At 39.4% G+C, this 16,787-nt stretch overlaps 1 protein-coding gene and 1 long non-coding RNA gene across 4 annotated transcripts in view; one reads left to right on the top strand and one right to left on the bottom strand.

Moving 5' to 3' along the window:
* The window catches only part of LOC139623962 (uncharacterized), a 296,887-nt gene that overhangs the window by 8,115 nt on the left and 271,985 nt on the right, over positions 1–16,787 (top strand). The window lies entirely within an intron of this gene.
* On the bottom strand, positions 696–16,161 carry LOC139623966 (uncharacterized). Its single transcript, XR_011691623.1, has 3 exons — positions 13,887–16,161; positions 11,794–11,816; positions 696–11,447 (listed from the first exon to the last, which is right to left on the bottom strand). It is a non-coding gene; the product is annotated as an uncharacterized lncRNA (long non-coding RNA).

Raw genomic sequence — 16,787 nt, 5'->3', positions numbered from 1 at the left:
CGTTGTGGTTGGGAGGCTGGTAAGGGAAACACGTTTGATAAGTGAAAAATAATATGCCAAGAGAAAAAACAGTTATCCCAGTTGCCTTTGACATGCCTTTTATCCAAGATGTCTGTGTTGGAAGTGAAAATAAAATCTGCTTTTGTAATAGAGATCTTTGGACAGCCTTGAATGATTCGCCACTACTCCTTTCCGGCCTCATTTTCTCCAGAGCGGGTATGGGGAGTGTATTTGGAATCTCAGTGGGGAAAATCAAAAGTGAGTTGGCCTGCAAGTGTTGCAGTAAACAGTGAGAAAAAGCAAACACAGGCCAGATCAGGGAATATCATGCAGAGTAATGTTTGGACGAAAAAGAAGAAATGTGTAATGGGACAGCACAAATTCCACTCTCCGAAGGGACTTCTAATTGATTCTGTGCTTCATTACTAGTTTTCTCAGGGAGGAAAAAATGGACATCTCACTTTATTATGAAAACAGAGCAATAGACATTTAAATTGATGCCATGGTGATTATTACGATACAATTCTCACAGCATTTGGCAACAGATGATTGCTTTATTGCTTTAGCTTTTTCTTAAATTGTACTGTTTTCCATGAAGGTAGCAGGGAGTAGCAGTTTGAATATAACCTTAACCCTGACTGAAACAATTAAATGAAAGCAGAGAATTGAAAGAGAGAGGTTTGGGAGCACAAAATAATCCAGGGCTCCACTTGATATGTTATTTGTCGAGGGCAGTACATTTGTGCATGTTAACTAACTGTGCCACTGCACTTGGCCTGCTCGTAATAGGGTTCCAGCGCAAACATTTTCTCTCAGGGATTTCTATTATTAATTCTGTCTGAACACATCCATAAATGAATAATGAAATAAATAATGAAAACGTTATTACTTTTGGCAGCTGGGTCATTTCTCGTTTCCTGCTTTTTCCTCTGCTTGTTTCCTACTAATTAACTTTCCAAGGAGTTGTCCTCTTTTTCACAAAATGAATTTCATCAGTATGGTAGGCCACTCAAAGTGTGGGTACACAAGTCCCATGAAAAGACAAAAACCGGAACAATACACAGGTCCTTCACTGGTTGCTTGTCATTTAAAGGAAATAAATAATATATTTTTTTGCACAGTTATTTAGTTGTTTTGTGACAACAGGTGGATTCAAATATATCACTAGCAAAGTTGCCAAGACTCTTTTAATAAACAAATTTAAGTACGAAAAATTTTAAACCTTGAGCCTGTAGCAAAATAATGTGTACCTAATATTCGCATTACTGACCACAGAACCCCAGGACAGCATGTTATGAGCTTGCCCCTTATAATAAAGTGACACAGGAAGCGCTTCTAGCGATATCTTATTTGGCAAATCAAGATTCCTCTCTCCATTCCCAGCTCCACCACCACTCATCTCCTTCCTTTCAGATGCGTGCCCTATGCCCCGCACCATGCTGTTAAAGGCTTGTGTGCTGGGACAGAGGCTTGGCGATAAGTAGCCCTCATTTAATATGGATCTTAAAGAGGGCAGTAAAGCTAGAGCCTTAGTAGAAGTCCCCCCATCCCTCTGGCATTACTATGACCCTTCTCTCTCTCTCTCTCCTCATTAGAGTCATTGCAAACTCAAAACTTTCAAACTGCTCCTTCCTTCTCTCTGCGTTTTACTGTTAATTAGTTTGCTTTGTAAGGTTAGATGTGCGGACGGAGCAAGTTTGGGAGTGTTTGGCTGCCATCTGTGTGCATACGGCTCTAACTATGTACAGATGGTGTGTGTGTACAGGCAGGTTGCTTCTTGTGGGGGGAAAAAATGTGAGAGACGGTTTTGGTTATTTTAACAAGATTTATGGCCATTCTCACAGGTAACTGTTTGAGCTGTAATGATTGTTAGTTAGCTGTCAAAAAAGGATAATTTAAGGCAAAAGTAAGAAAGAGAGGAGAATGTAGATTTCTTCATTCCCACATCCTTGGTGATGAAACCTTTGGGGAAATTTGTGAATTCCTGAAAAAAAAGTTGCTTTGTTAATTTTTTTTTAACCGTGGGACATGTTGAACCAATTCTGTCGCGGCTACTTCAGAAAAGTGCTCATAATTTGGCCAAGTTAAAATGCCATTAGCCACTCAGTGAACCAGTGAACCAGGTAAGTAGAGAAAAAGGCAGAGATTGACAAATAATTGCTTGACAAGGTCACAAAATTAGCAAATATAATCAAATAAGGAGCTGACTGAATTATTTATGGTTTTGGTTCCCAGCACAGACATGTTACATGTAAATTCCAGTTCTAAAGTTTAAATTTAGTACAAGACAAATAACATAAAAACACATTAGATATTCGTTGTTTTAAAAGTATACAACTGCCAACTTACATTAAAACATGGCTCTAACATAGCACACTACTTTTTTTTTCTCAACTTCTTGGCTTGACTGCAAGGTGCCTCTTGCTGGTGGGAAACCTGCCCTTGTCAGTCGCAGTTCAGTGGCTAATGCTTTCTACTGGGCATTGTGAATGACCCTCCCACAATTAAAAAAGGGTTAGGAAAATTATTGTTGGCCTCCTGCCACATACTTTATGTGACTTAGCAGTGGTCAGAGACGGATTGTGGGCCCAGAGCCCCCAAAACATGACTTTTTCTATCAACCCAGCTCTCTAAAATTGCCCAGTGTAATTAGCTAATTCAAGGAAACTTAGGAAGAAGGAAGTCTTGATGTAGATGAGGATACGAAACAGACTAGGTTTAACTGAAATACAGTGAAAACTCTTATTGTTCATAAAATTGAACCTTTTCCATCCATTTTTTTCCAATACTGTGGAATTGTTAGATCAGGTGTCCATGTACATGATTTTTACTAATTATAGTGGTTAAAATATGACCTGTTGTTGTGTAGTCTTTCTGATTCAAAATACTTTTTCACAATTTTGTAAAATAATAAAGAAAATTATAAAAACTATTTTCATGTGGTTAATCATAGCCAGTACATTCGGGTAGCACATCTATAGGTCAGTAATCATGCTTGAGAAAGACATGAAAAGCTTGCTCTTAGGTATTCAAAGTGAGTTGGAGATGAAAGTGAGAAGAGTGCGTGGAACTAGACATGAGAAAAAAGATGAGCATTTTCACAGTAACATCACAGTTTTGTCAAACACCATCGAATAAAGGTTTATTAACGATTATAATTTGCTGTGCTGACACCTTTTTTCATGATGAAATGGAGTGTTGAGGCTGGGCTGAGAGGTATTGCAGTGCGGTGTCAGCGCTTATGGAGTCAGTTAGAAGAGACTCTGTCATTTCATTAGATTTGCAACATTATTCATTATCATGTACTGACGCACATAACTTGGTGAGACAGATCACAAATAACATATATATACATTAATGCTACTTACTGCTTTCCATGCACAATTGTTAACAATACTGGAAAATTAGAAAGGTATGATATTCAATATTACAAGATGCAACCCATCTCTACAGATTGTTCTTTTTTAACGCTCAGCCTGATTGAAGCCTTAAACTCGTACCTTTTATGAAGATGTGTCATAGCGCTGCTTACTAATGACTACAAATGGATATAGCAATTTAAATGAATAAAAACTCATTTGCCACAGCTAAACAAAATAGTTTGATGAAAACCCCCTTCTTTTGTCTTTCCTTTTTAAAACCTCAAACTGTCCGTGTAAGTGAAGAGGATCCTCTACAAACGTCCGAGAAAGCAGCCAAAAAAAATACGAGGGGAAAAAAGATTGCTTTGTTCATTTCTTTTCCCTCCTCTTTCTCTCTTTCTTCACTCTCCCCAAGGTTCTATTAGGAAATAGATCCCAGGTGTTCGATAAGCCTGTAGTGGACATGACAGCAGTGCAATCAAGTGTATAAATTTAATTGCAGGCTCATTTTGTGCCGTTTATTAGCCGTTTAGGGGCACATCGCTCCACTTGAACCCTGTTATTGCCAGACAGAACAGCTGTTTGGTTCCTTTTTAACTGTTTGTCTCATTGCACAAGTACATACTTAAATGCCAAATGTTGCTTAGGAGAAGTAGGAATTATATTTTAAAATGCATATAAATACATGTATTTTATCATGCATTTTTGAAAAAGACTTATACCTTTTGATGACAAACATTTAATTTAATTAGGCAACAGAAAAAGCTGTACCCTGCAATTTTTAATTTAATGGATTTTATTTTCACTGGAAAACTAATATACATTTGCCAAAACAACAATGTGTTTTATATGCAAAGTTGTATAAATTGTCTAAATATATAAAATTTAGGAATAGTCTTAAGATAAAACACGCGCTATTTTCAGTTTTAAAAGTTGGACAACATCTTACTCTACATGAACACACAGTTGACTAAATACACACACACGCATACACACAAAAAGTGACTAGAGTGGATCCTTTTGTGCAGCCCTTGTCGCTTTTGCTGAACTGGGTTTGTCTGTCCTCCATCTTTGTAGCCGGACGTTGCCACACACCGAGTTGCCACCGGCCTGCAGATGTACTAGCTTTGGTTGAAACCTACTTCTGGTGCGACACCCCATTAATAAAAAGCCTAGAGAAAGCTGTGTTAATTGTTACCATGCACTCGGCCCGGTATTCCTATAAATCACCTGACTAATTGCAACAAATTGTGGGCTGACATTAAGCTATGATTTCGAACCTGCAAATATTCATCAACATTGCAACTAGCCCCATAAAACACAGAGCCGGCCGTTTCCCAGGCCAAACATATATCTACCATCTGACTCCCCCATTATTTATGGATCTTTCTTGTCCTTAGCGTTTAAGTGCTGCATGGTGAGTGAATGAGACGCCATCTTGTATATTTATTATATCCCTGGAAAAAGCCCAAGTAGTGGCAGTCGTATGACCAGGCACAGACCTTGTTTTCCATGTTACCCTTGGAGCCTGGTGTGTTGTGTGCACTGCCCTATATTGATTACTGTGTCGCCTGTCATAACAGAATTACCTTGAAGCGTTTCTGTAAATGCGAGCCTGCTTAGAGTTAAATTGCAAAGTGTGGAGCAATAAAAATGTGCTTTTTCAGTGTATATCTGACAGTTTCACACTCATTACAAATAATTAGCCTGAAATGAACTGCCCAAAATGAACAAAGTCTATACTATTCCTACTTAGTATCACTGTGTTTTTCAGTATTATTTACCAAATGCCCATTATTGTGGTAGGTACTTAGAAAGTGCTTGATTTGTCGCCAGCCAGTCATATGTTGGAGCATTTAACCTCCCATGCAATGTTTATTTCATGCAGACAAAAGGCTAGTTAAATCTCTTTCTCTACGGTCCGACAGGCACCATAACTGTCACTGCAGATGATGTATTTCACAGCCCAATGCATTACTACCACTAATGTTTCACTATCCTGCCAATTCACCCTGGTACTGTTCAAAACACCTACAGTATGTGTCAAAACAGTACTTAATAGGCTGTCCCCCAGGTGTGCATCAGCAGCTAAAGATGTTGAAGCCAAAGGTCAGGATCTGATTTGTTATGTGGGAGTTCATGGGGAATTTTGATGTGCACTGATCAATTCCACACCCCAACATGCACATAAATCAATTCTGCATCTGGAAAGAAGGTATACATGTCTGCACATGGTGTATGAGTGCATGTGTGGACATGCACACACATGCACAAATGGACTCGTGCAGACTGCAGTGCAATTAATCATAAATCTCTTTCAGCATTATGTGAGCATGTTTTTATCCCCTCCTCTTCCCTTCTCACCCTGTCCCTTTGGTCTATCCCTCTGTTTTAAATTGCAGAGATCCTAGCCATACCACAATAGCTGGCACTACCATGGGGGGTGGGGGTGATAGGCTGAAGAGGAGAGAGCAAAAAAATCCTTCCTTTTGACACTGTTAAACATTGACGGGCTTATTACCGTGTTCTCTGATTCAGCTGGATGTGTTCAAGGATCTTCTCAGCGGTGAAAAAGGTCAGCTGCTCTTAGATGTGCTCAGCTAGAATACTAATACTGTCCTTATTCAAATGATCTGCTCCAGCGCTTATTAAATTGATGGCCCAGGCGCTCTAATTTAATAGTGTTGCAGTCCAGGAGAGGGACACAGCTGCAGTCACCAGTGATTTAGGTGCTTCTGAGGCAAAGTTCAAGCAGGAGCCCCCTTTGCTTTTGGGATGCATTTTTCCCAGCAAATTAGCAGTCAGTGGCAGTGCACAATTAATTAGCGCAAACCAGGAAAAGCTTGTCATTTAATAAGGTGGTTTTTTTCCACTCACACCTCTCCCACACACAGAAATATCTCTCCCTATCTTACCATACCTCATTCGCCCCGTAATCCCTCCCTCCCTTTTTTGTCTCTCTCTCTCTTTCTCTGTCTTCTACTCCCTCCCCTCTTCCACTTCACTTTACATAAACAGAGGGAATTGATCCATTAAGCGGTGTGTTATTAATATCATTTAATGTATGTCTGGTTAAATGAAAGCTGTGAGTTGGATATTTTCTGTGGCGTCAGAGTTTGAGAGCTCCGTCTGGGTTGGCTAGAGACAGTAAAGATGGGCCACCTGCTGATGATTTCATCCAATCAATAACTATGATTGGAGGATAGATTAAACGGAGGTGGACAGGCAGACTAAAACATGAGACATTTTCACTTTCCAGTGTGTGTGTGTGTTTGTGTGTGTGCGAACTTTTGGGCACATGTGCCTATTTGTAAGTGCAACGATGCGTTGTTGATACTGTTTGTGTGCATATGAAACCTATAAAGCAGCACTATTTCAGTGTTTAATTGGACCTCACTTTAAGACACAATAAATTGTATGGGATGTGTTGTAGAATCAAGTGGTTTGCAAACTCAGCCAAACAATAACATAAACTCCACATCATATTACCCTTTACCAAAGTTGCAGTTGATTAGTGCTGACACGAGTTCAGAGTTTTGCCAGGGTAGCAGCTTTTTTTGTCTCCATAAAACTTTGAGTGACCCTCAGAGTAGAATGTGTTTTTCACTCAGGTTCTTTTCATCTCATCTCCTCTCTGTCCCTAACAAGGACCTAAACTTAAACATAGTTTTACTGTGCAAGGTAGACAGTAAGTGAGAGGCCACACTCAGCAGTCAACTCAAAATTTCTTACTGATTGCAATACTTTCATTAAAAAAGGTGATTCTTGAAAAGGGAATTCTTGGCCTGTGACCCCAGCTGAGTACTTTTACATGTTCAATTTAGTGAGATAAATGTTATTAATTATTTCTAGTAATCGTCTTTTACAAACAATACAGTTTTTAAAATTATGTGTCTTAAACTTTGGGGGCTTAGTGGTTATACTTGCTATCACTCACTACCATGCTCTGTGTATGCATGTGAGAGAGGGAGAATGTGCATGTATACTTGTTTATTGATGGCAACAGAAATAGAGGGGAACATGATGCCACCTGACCCACAGACTCTCCCTCCCCTGTAAGTTAACAGTTTGCAGACATTAGAAATGGGCTTTGCTTGTTAGTCTTAATGTTTTCCATCAAAATTTCCTCCTGCTGTTTTGAATGTTAAATGTTTATTTCAATTTTATATACAGATTTAAAGCCTTGGAGACTGCCATAACTGCACAATTAAATGCTAGGAGAATTACAAATATGGAAGAGGTTGATTGAAAATGAAATGTTCCAATTTAAATGTTGATTTTCAGAATGAATTTCAGCATGTTTGTAATAGTAGGCAGTACAAAACAAGAGCTTCAATGTGTTTACTTGTAGAGTGAATTCAAAAAAATAGGCTTATTGCAGGATTACAACTATAGTGTGCCAGAAGGATATAAAAATCATTGGTTAAAAATTGTATAAAGAATGTTTGAAGAAATACATGTGTATGGATGTGTGTTTCTGCATGCAGTTGTCTGTGTGTGTGTGTGTCTGTGTGTGTCTGTGTGTAAAATACTAACCAGTTTTGCTGACGCCTACTAAAAAAATTCTTAGTCTTCCAGCAGTCAAGATTTATTTGACTAATCAATTAGGTGATTTAATTAAATAATTTATCAAAATGTGTCACCAGAACTGTTCTTGCAGATGAATGTAAACATGCAAAAGGAATCTAGTAATTGTGAAAGAAGCAACATCAGCAACATAATGCTTTCATTCTTATTATTACATAAATGAGTCATATGCCAATAAATCATTAGATCAAGAATACAAATACCTGTGTCATCTAGTGTTACAGTGTTTACCTTAAAAAAATCACCTGATTTCCTAAGAAGGAAGTAAAGAAATGACAAAGGGATAGGGACCAGACAATATGTATTTATTCCAACTAATACACACACACACACACACACGGTCAGAGCTCTGTACCATTGTCCTGTTTACAGATTGAAGGCTGAATGCAGAACATGTAGTACAGTAGGCCATAAATAAGAGTGGTGGGGCTCTATCAGTGCTGACAGAGGTCTCTTTACCCCTGCACACACACTCACACACAGAGCCTGGCCCAGTGCCTGGTTGTTTCCCCCCTCAACTAATAGACTCTGGTGAAACCAGTCAGCATTGTTGTTCTCAGATTGATGTGACCTTGATGCCGTTTAGTGCAGTGATTTGTTTATTGGCACTTATTTTGATGCATGTGGAAGTGAGCCTTAAAAGCCGTACCACAGACACACACACACACACACAGAGTGAGGAAGATAAAGATGGGAAAAACAGAGCTAGAAAGATGGAAGGGGAGAAAAAGTGAGGGAGATGGAGTAGAAGAGATATACTCCCGGGGCAGATTACATAATACATCATTCACAAAGCATTGTTGCCAATATGTCTTTTATACTCTTTAAATTGCCGTTGCCATCCCAGGGCCCCCTCTGCAGTTTGACAAACACATCACAACACACACAAACATATTGTATTCTCTCTCTGTACAGTTGTGTACAGTTAGTGGAGTCTATCACAGGCCTCCTGGGACGCTACTGTGTGAGGAGAGGAGCTGGTGCCGAGGAGTACTGTACAGTATTGATGGAGCTGTGTTTCTGTTAGGCAGTGAAAACAAAGTCTCCCTGATGCACAGTGGAGTGTAGTGGGATCAATAGACGTGGAGCGCTTCATTTCCTCAGGCTTCTACTGAAGAAACACTCACTGATGTGTCAGGGCTGCTGCAGTTGTTGCTTTGACATAGAGGAGATACCAAACCATCAGGCTGTGCTGTATGAGAGAAGATGGAAACAGAGACACACTCCCAGCACACATACGATGAGGGAAAGGGAAAAAGGGAAAATGAAAGGTCAGAGTTGTGTCATATTGTACTGTGTTAGAATAACAAGAAACAGGCATGGACTAAGGGGGAAGGGTTTAACTGACACACAGGATATAACAAGGCGTGAGCTTGAGTGATGGGGAAGGGTTTGGCCACCGCACAGGATGTAACTAGACATGTGACTGTGTGCTGGGGAAGGATTTGGCTGGCGCATGGGATGACACAGGGCCAGAGCCTGGGGCAGCCAGGGAGAGTGGAGAGCCCAGCTGTCACCTCAGTCAGCCCCTTCTCTGGGGGCAACTGTCAATCAGCAGCCTCTCATATCGCTCCGTCATTGAAGCTAATTGCTATTGTCAACCCCAGAGACCTAGAGGATGCTAATGCTAGTGCAATTGCCCTTTTGGAGAGAGAATACTGCCTCCAAACATGAGATGAAAAAAATGCAGGAAATCCAGAGAAGCAAATCAAAGGTGGTTCTGGTAGAACATTAATGAGGTATTAGAAAAATTAAAGGCAAGATCACAAAAAATTATTTCAAACAGCATACATTCAAAACCCAAAGAGCAAAGGCTGGACTATAAGGGAATGTGACAGTGTAGCTGAGTGGAATCATTCACCAACACATAAATATGCATGCAGTTACACAGCCTCTCTTACATACACATACATGCACAAGCACACGCTCGCGCACAAGCCGGCACACGTATGCACACAGCAATAGACCTAATGAAAATAAGATGGATGCTCTTTGAGAGACGGGTGGCTGTGTTATTAATTGCTGTCCGTCCCCTCCTACTGATAATGATGGGCTGTATCCTGGAGAATTTGCAGGGAATAGATTTTATTTGGAAGGATTATTTATTGTCCTTCTCATTGGAGGGGTGGTGTGTTTAGAATAGTGAGGGTTTAAATAATGGCCCGTGTGAGATAAGTCCTCATGTTAATTCCTCTTGCACCTCTTTCTCCTCTGGCACCTTCTTAACCACGCCACCCCCATTATATAGATTTATCCGCACAGACAGCGGGACTTCAGATGGGATATTTACAGCTTCACTTTTCACTTCTTAATTTAAAGGCAAATGGCAAAAATGTGTTGTCTGATTTGTTGATAGGCATTATAAACAGTTCTCACAGATTTGTAATCTTCCGCCAAAGGAATTATTGATATTCTAATCAATCATGACTCACTGCTGTCGCGCCAAGCGTCGCCACCCTTTCACAAGTGGACACGCAAATTTAGAGCAATTATTACAATAAAGATTGCCATTCTGTCTGCATGTAGAGCCAGTTGGCTGAAACAAAAGGACTATGTCACAGAGAAGACAGAGAAAAGAAAGAAAAAAACACCCACGTGGGTGCAGGGGAGTTTGAGTCTGCTGTCTCTCCTCTCCTTTGCTTCTCGTCTCTCACTCTCTCACTCCCTTCATTTGTGGGAGTACAGAGGGACAGCATTATCATAAGATAACACTGCCCCCCTCCCCTCCATCCCATCACCCTCTCACAACCCATAAATCAGGATGCTGGTGTCATGGCGGCTGGAGGCGTGGTAGCTGTGGTGACATGGAGGATCCTGGTGTGGGTGTGAAATCACTTGACCCCCAGCATTAACCTTTCTGGAGTGAATGGCCGCTGCACTCCTCAGCAGGCTGGGAACAAAAGGGGCCTGGTATTGATTAAACTCTGCCGCGCACACTTGATATTAAACACTGGCTTAGACGCCTGTGTTCCTTAAAACCCCTCTTGCTCAATGGTGCTGCTGCCTTACCTCACTTGTACATGCATAAAATGTCTCAAAATGCTACCTCTGCTCAAATGCTCAAATGGATGACTCTCTGCACATCACAAACCTATATAGATAACTACATGGCTGGTCATGGCTTAAGGTTGATGTGCCAAAGGTCACGAAGAATGATGGAGCGAGCAGGGAAGGTCTAGGTCTCCGGGGTGATCAGTGTTTTGTCATCTGGAGCGGTGTTTACTTTTTCTCAGCACAGGTTCTCTTCCCTTCATCTCCTCCCCATTGTCCAGATCGATACTCTGCATCCACAAAGGTCTGGGAGAAGGCATACGAGCATGTGAGTCAGTCAACACTTACTGAGCTAAAGGCAATGCAGTTTGAAATCTCCCAGGCTCCAGTCAGTGTTCTATCACCTTCTCCGCCACTTTTCAGACTTTCTGTAGTGCAGGATGGAGAGGGCATATGCTGTAGGTAGGCTGATTCCTGTGTAGACTGCTTAAGTGACTTCACAAAAACCTATAAAAACACCACACAAAATCTGTCATCTGCTGTAGCTATTAAAGTGCTGTAGCATATAGAGCATATAAATACAACTGAATTATTTAAAATTTTTGATTGGTTGGTTATCAGATATCAGTCAACCACAAGAGGTGGCATGTACTGTAACAATTACAAAATTATGAAACAAAACGTTTAATCTCTTTGAATGAGTACAGAGTGCACAAATAGAAGTGCGAGTTGTGCTTGGATAACCTTTTCGAGAGAGCTCTTCATTTGCTCTTTTATTCTTTAACTGAAATGCTTTTCATTGAAGTGGCCATTTAATGAAATAAAATTAAAGAGACTACAAAATCACACTCACTTGTGCTACGGGTGTCCTGTGACCTGTTGAAAAAAAGAGAGAAAAAAATTAACCCAGGAATTAGATTAAATTGACTGTTGTCATGACGAATAATTTTTATATTTTATATCAATATTTTATATTTTAATTTAAACTGCTGATACAAAAAAAATAATGAAGCTACTCAGAACATGTGACTGTGCTAAACAGCATAAATAGCAGTGGTATTATAGTTTTTATTCTACAGTACTCTGAGAATAAATACGTTGTTAAATGGTTGAAAAATTAAAAAAATATTAAATATTTAACAATATTTTGTCAAATTTATTTGCCTGCTAGCCCCCATAAACTCTATTGAGGTTTAAAGTAGAGTCTCAGATCTATTGCATACAAGCCACAAAAACATTTCCCATAATGGTGGGGAGGACTTGAACAATAAAATGCATTCAGCTCCTCAGACAAGCTTCACTGGCCTTATAGGCGTACTTTCTCTAAGGCTGCCCTTTGATTATAAATGGTCCATCACAGGGCTGTTAGTTCGTTTAGAGGCAATGGTAACTCTGCTACACACACCTTAACCTCAGAGGCAGGACAGGGTTGCTTTTCACAGAGAACGCCAGCATCTGTTCCAGGAAGTGCCCGTCTCGTTCAGGCCTAATTGTCGTTCCTCTATGAGAACACTGGTAAGTGAGAGCAGGAGGGGGGCTGTCACGTTCCCGTCACATCCCAATGGTCCGGTAAATAGAGCGTGTGAGTGTACCCCCACCCCCCCCCCCACCCCCCCTTTACTGACGGACGAATACCCCCCCATCCCTCCTCTTCCCTCCTCTCTGTCCTCCCTTTCTCCGGGTCCCCCCTGCGTCCCCCACAATTCCTCTCTAGCTTTCTCTCCCCTTATTTATCTCTACTCTGTCATGTTCTTCACACGAGTAGAAAATAATTAATTACTGCACCCAGTGATGATTTATGATATTACTGACATAATTAATGATACACATCAATTTTCCTGCTTAATTGAAGGGGGCTGCAGAGCCTATCCTGGCACCAAGAAAGGCCACTGCCCTGAGAACGTGAAAACACCCCTTCACACTCATACACCCTACCCTCAGGTTACTCCTCTTCCTCTCCTCTTTTCCCCATCTCAGCAACCTCTCATTCATCGTCGAGTGTTACAGTGGTGTTGAGGTTTCATCCCCTAGACTTGTTCAGCAAAGAACCATAATCCTTTCTATGTGCTCTAAATAAACCTTAAGAGCTGGACAGTTGTTTCATATGTAGATATATATTCATACATACCTTTGTCTTGTTTTGTGTGTGTGTGTGTGTGTGTGTGTGTGAGAGAGTGGACTCCATAATGGCCACTATGAGCGTGTGTAGGTATACAGTGATATATGATTCATGAAGATGCGTGTGAGGCATATGTAATTCCAGCTCTACCCTCAGGACTAGAGACAACAAGGTAGTGCATGAATATTTGATTTGCAGGGAGAAGGTATAGGATCTATGCACAGCATTTTAAACAGACAACCTAGAATATTGCTGTTGGAAATCTATACACTCAGGTTTACCATCATGCAAATATGTTTTTTAATTGTCTGTCGCCTGCATTGTGACCATTTTGAAAACATAACAAGATCAAATTATACTGTATATTTCGAAGAGACAATACTGTTTAGGTCCAAGGGATTTTTTTCTAGTTATGTGTGTAATGAAATTGGCTGTTTTAAAATTTAAATAGCAGTTCAGCTTATTGTCTGTCTTACTGTGTGACGTGGTTTTAATTTAAGTTTTATGCTTAAATATTTACCAAAACTATTTGTGTAATTTAGTTTAGACCAGTGCAGGGATCTTTTGAAAAGCAGCCACGAGAGTTTTAAGCACTGTTGAGAAAAAGAAAAAAATCTTCCTGTATATATTTTTTCCTACTTTATGACAAATACTTGGTCAGCAACCGTGTAAAAGAAAGTCTGTATTTCAAGTGTGTGTGTGTGTGTGTGTGTGTGTGTGTGTGTGTGTGTGTGTGTGTGTGTGTGTGTGTGTGTGTGAGAGAGAGGGAGTGTGAGTGTGAGTGTGTGAGTGTAAGCTAGAGAGAGTGACAGAGTCCTCTTACCCACCTCAAGAGCAGTGAACTCTTATTTGAGAGCTTCCCAATGGCTCCACCAGCCTGCAGCTAAATGTGTGATCAGGTAGTTTCAAAAACTGCCTGACGGTGTCAACACGCAGAATGTGGACAGGGTGTGCAGGGGGGTTGTGGACTTGGATTAGTCTCCATAGCAACAGCAAAGTATCCCTGTTTGTAGAGAGACAAATTCTGCTACATGTGAAAATGATTGGCAGGTCTATTCCTCCACAGCTGACCCATAGAAATTAGCAAGTAAGCGTTATAATACCCAGCTGCATTGACGGGGTCTCCATACTTTTTAAAGTCCTCTTGTAAGTGCTTCTCTTTGGCATTTGCATAAGAAACATGGCATGCTTATTGGAGGGGGTTTGGGGTTGTTGTGGGGTGCTTTCATATCTTTAGCTTGACGGCTTCTTTGTGATCAAGGGGATTGAGGCGAGGGAGGGTTGCCAGATGAGAATAACTTAATTTCCAAAGCTCCAAGATGAGAGAGGAGAGTTGAGGGTATAAGTTCATGATGCAGTCCCAGTCAGGCAAAAATGAAGGAAAAAAAATCTAGTGTCTGTGTGTGTGAGTGCATGTGCTAATCTATGCATTTATGTGGCAAAGAGCGTCTACCAAATGGTCACAATTATCAACATCAAAACCCTGCTCACATTTGTTGAGACTACACATTTTGTTTTTCAGTGATTTAAGACCATGGTAAAAAACTAGACCCTAAAGTCCCTAAAGTCTCAAGATTGTCACATAAAAATGAAATCAGACTTGTGTGTCCAAACTCTCATACCCTTCTGTAAAAGTCCAATGTGTGGCCATGGGGTTGTGGTAGCGTCAGAGAACTATAGCGTCTGTGACTGTTGGCACTGGCTAAAGTTCACACCTTATAGAGTGGGAGGGAAAAGAGAGCTTTCTGATTCCACAACTCACAGAGATATAATCAGGGAAGGGAATTGAGTCAGTAGGATTAAACCTGATGTCAGTAATGACAATTTCAACATGGTTTTAAATTAGACAAAATGTCTGTTATGTGTGTATATGTGTGGGTGTCTGTTGATGCCGACAAGGCTTTGTATGAGTGTTACATTGAGGGTTTTTTGTTCCCAAAAATCATCAAATATTTATTTATATTTGTCTCTTAATTTAAGATTTTTGAGACCTGTTTTTGTTATTCTGCATCAAAGTCAGATAATGTAACATTTATTGACTGAAACTTATTGAGAATTGTGTAAAAATAAATATATAATCAAATGTAGTTTCTTGATCCACACACAGTATGTGAGTAAAATCAAATCAAAGGTGAAACATGTAGAGGCCCCTTCAAAAGAGTGTATTTCCTGCCAGCTAGTATTGATTGGACATAATTTCAATTAGTGTTGATCCAATCAAAAGGTCATATAATTAACACTAGGGGGCACCAGTGTTCCATATAATGTTGTTTTTCCATTGAGGAGACACCATTGGAAAAGAAATTATACTCTGATAAATGATGTGATTTTGGCACCACAATGCATGCTCACAAGTAAGAGGAATTACAAAGTTACCTTACAAATATTTTAATTAATTTTGACGAGCCTTTTAGAATGATTTAAAATCACTCTGACATAGTACATAAATTTACTTTGGCAGTACAGCAACTGAATAATTTTCTTTTCAGAAGAAATGACTGGTCGAGAAGCTGGGGTCAAGATAGACATAAAGAAAAACTAATGAAAACAATCGCCTGTTATCAGTTGTTAATAGTGTTATTATTCTCATCAGCTACAGAGAAATCAAAGTGATTTGATTAATCAGATTTAACTTTGGCTTAAAAATGTATTTCTTTCATTCCATGTTGTGTTTTATAAGTAAGCTAGAACAAAATATGTTTTGCTTGTTAGGCCAATTTTAGGAAATGAAAACAAGACAAAAAATATTGTGACTATTTCTATTGTTTTCCCATGTGCCAATGTTATGTTAAATTAGTTTTTTTTTCTTCTCTTTTTGACTGACTTCCCTAAGTTTTGCCTCCCAAATACTGCTTCAGAGGATTTTATATTCTACCAGCATGATGACAGTTCATGAGTGTTTAGTCAACAGAAATACTTAAATTTGTAAGTCCTTAATGTGGAATTAATTCAACTTAACATAACATAATTAAGTTATTTTTTAATTTTTTTTTTAATAACTTACAGAACAGCTAGATGTTAAATGTGTCAAGGTTTAACTGTTCAATAATTTAACATTCTGCTACAAATTTTTTTAATGTTAGTTTTTTAGTTTCTACCTTGCCTTTGAACTAAATCAGTTGTATTCCATAATCATTTATTAGTTAAGCAAAAAATTCAGACTTTAAAATTAATTTATATTGGTATTGGTGAGAATTATTACTCAAGAAAAAAAAAACCCAGATGAATAGTTTGACTATTCATTATTTATTACAATAACAGAATAATAATAATAATAATAATAATAATAATTGTCATCATTTGGCATGGTAAAAAAGTGTTATTATAAAACACTTTTTCTAATGCTTAAATAATTCAAGGGTGTTTTTGTTTATTTAAATTTAACTTTTTCTTAAATCATACAAATAAAGTTAATTAATTTGAAATATATACCAGAACACCATTCTCATCGTGCTGAGCTTTACACAGTGTCCCACTGTGTTTGCTGAGCCAAGTTTTTATCGATGTCGGCGTTATCTCAAAGCAACACTTCATCTCCTTTTTCTTCTTGATGAAACATACTCCTGGGGATTCTACTGTTTTTCTATAAGTAGAATTATAGGGAAAATACCTCTTCTTTTTAAGCTTTAAAGCTTCACTTCCTTTTCTCCCTGTTTCACACACACACACACACACACACACACACACACACACACACACACACACACACACACACCTCCAGCTTCCTG

This window comes from Trachinotus anak, unplaced genomic scaffold, assembly GCF_046630095.1.
Source record: "Trachinotus anak isolate AG129_WGS33_773 ecotype Australia unplaced genomic scaffold, CSIRO_AGI_Tana_v1 ptg000008l, whole genome shotgun sequence".
Lineage (NCBI taxonomy): Eukaryota > Metazoa > Chordata > Actinopteri > Carangiformes > Carangidae > Trachinotus > Trachinotus anak.
This window is presented reverse-complemented; position numbering and strand designations above follow the sequence as displayed.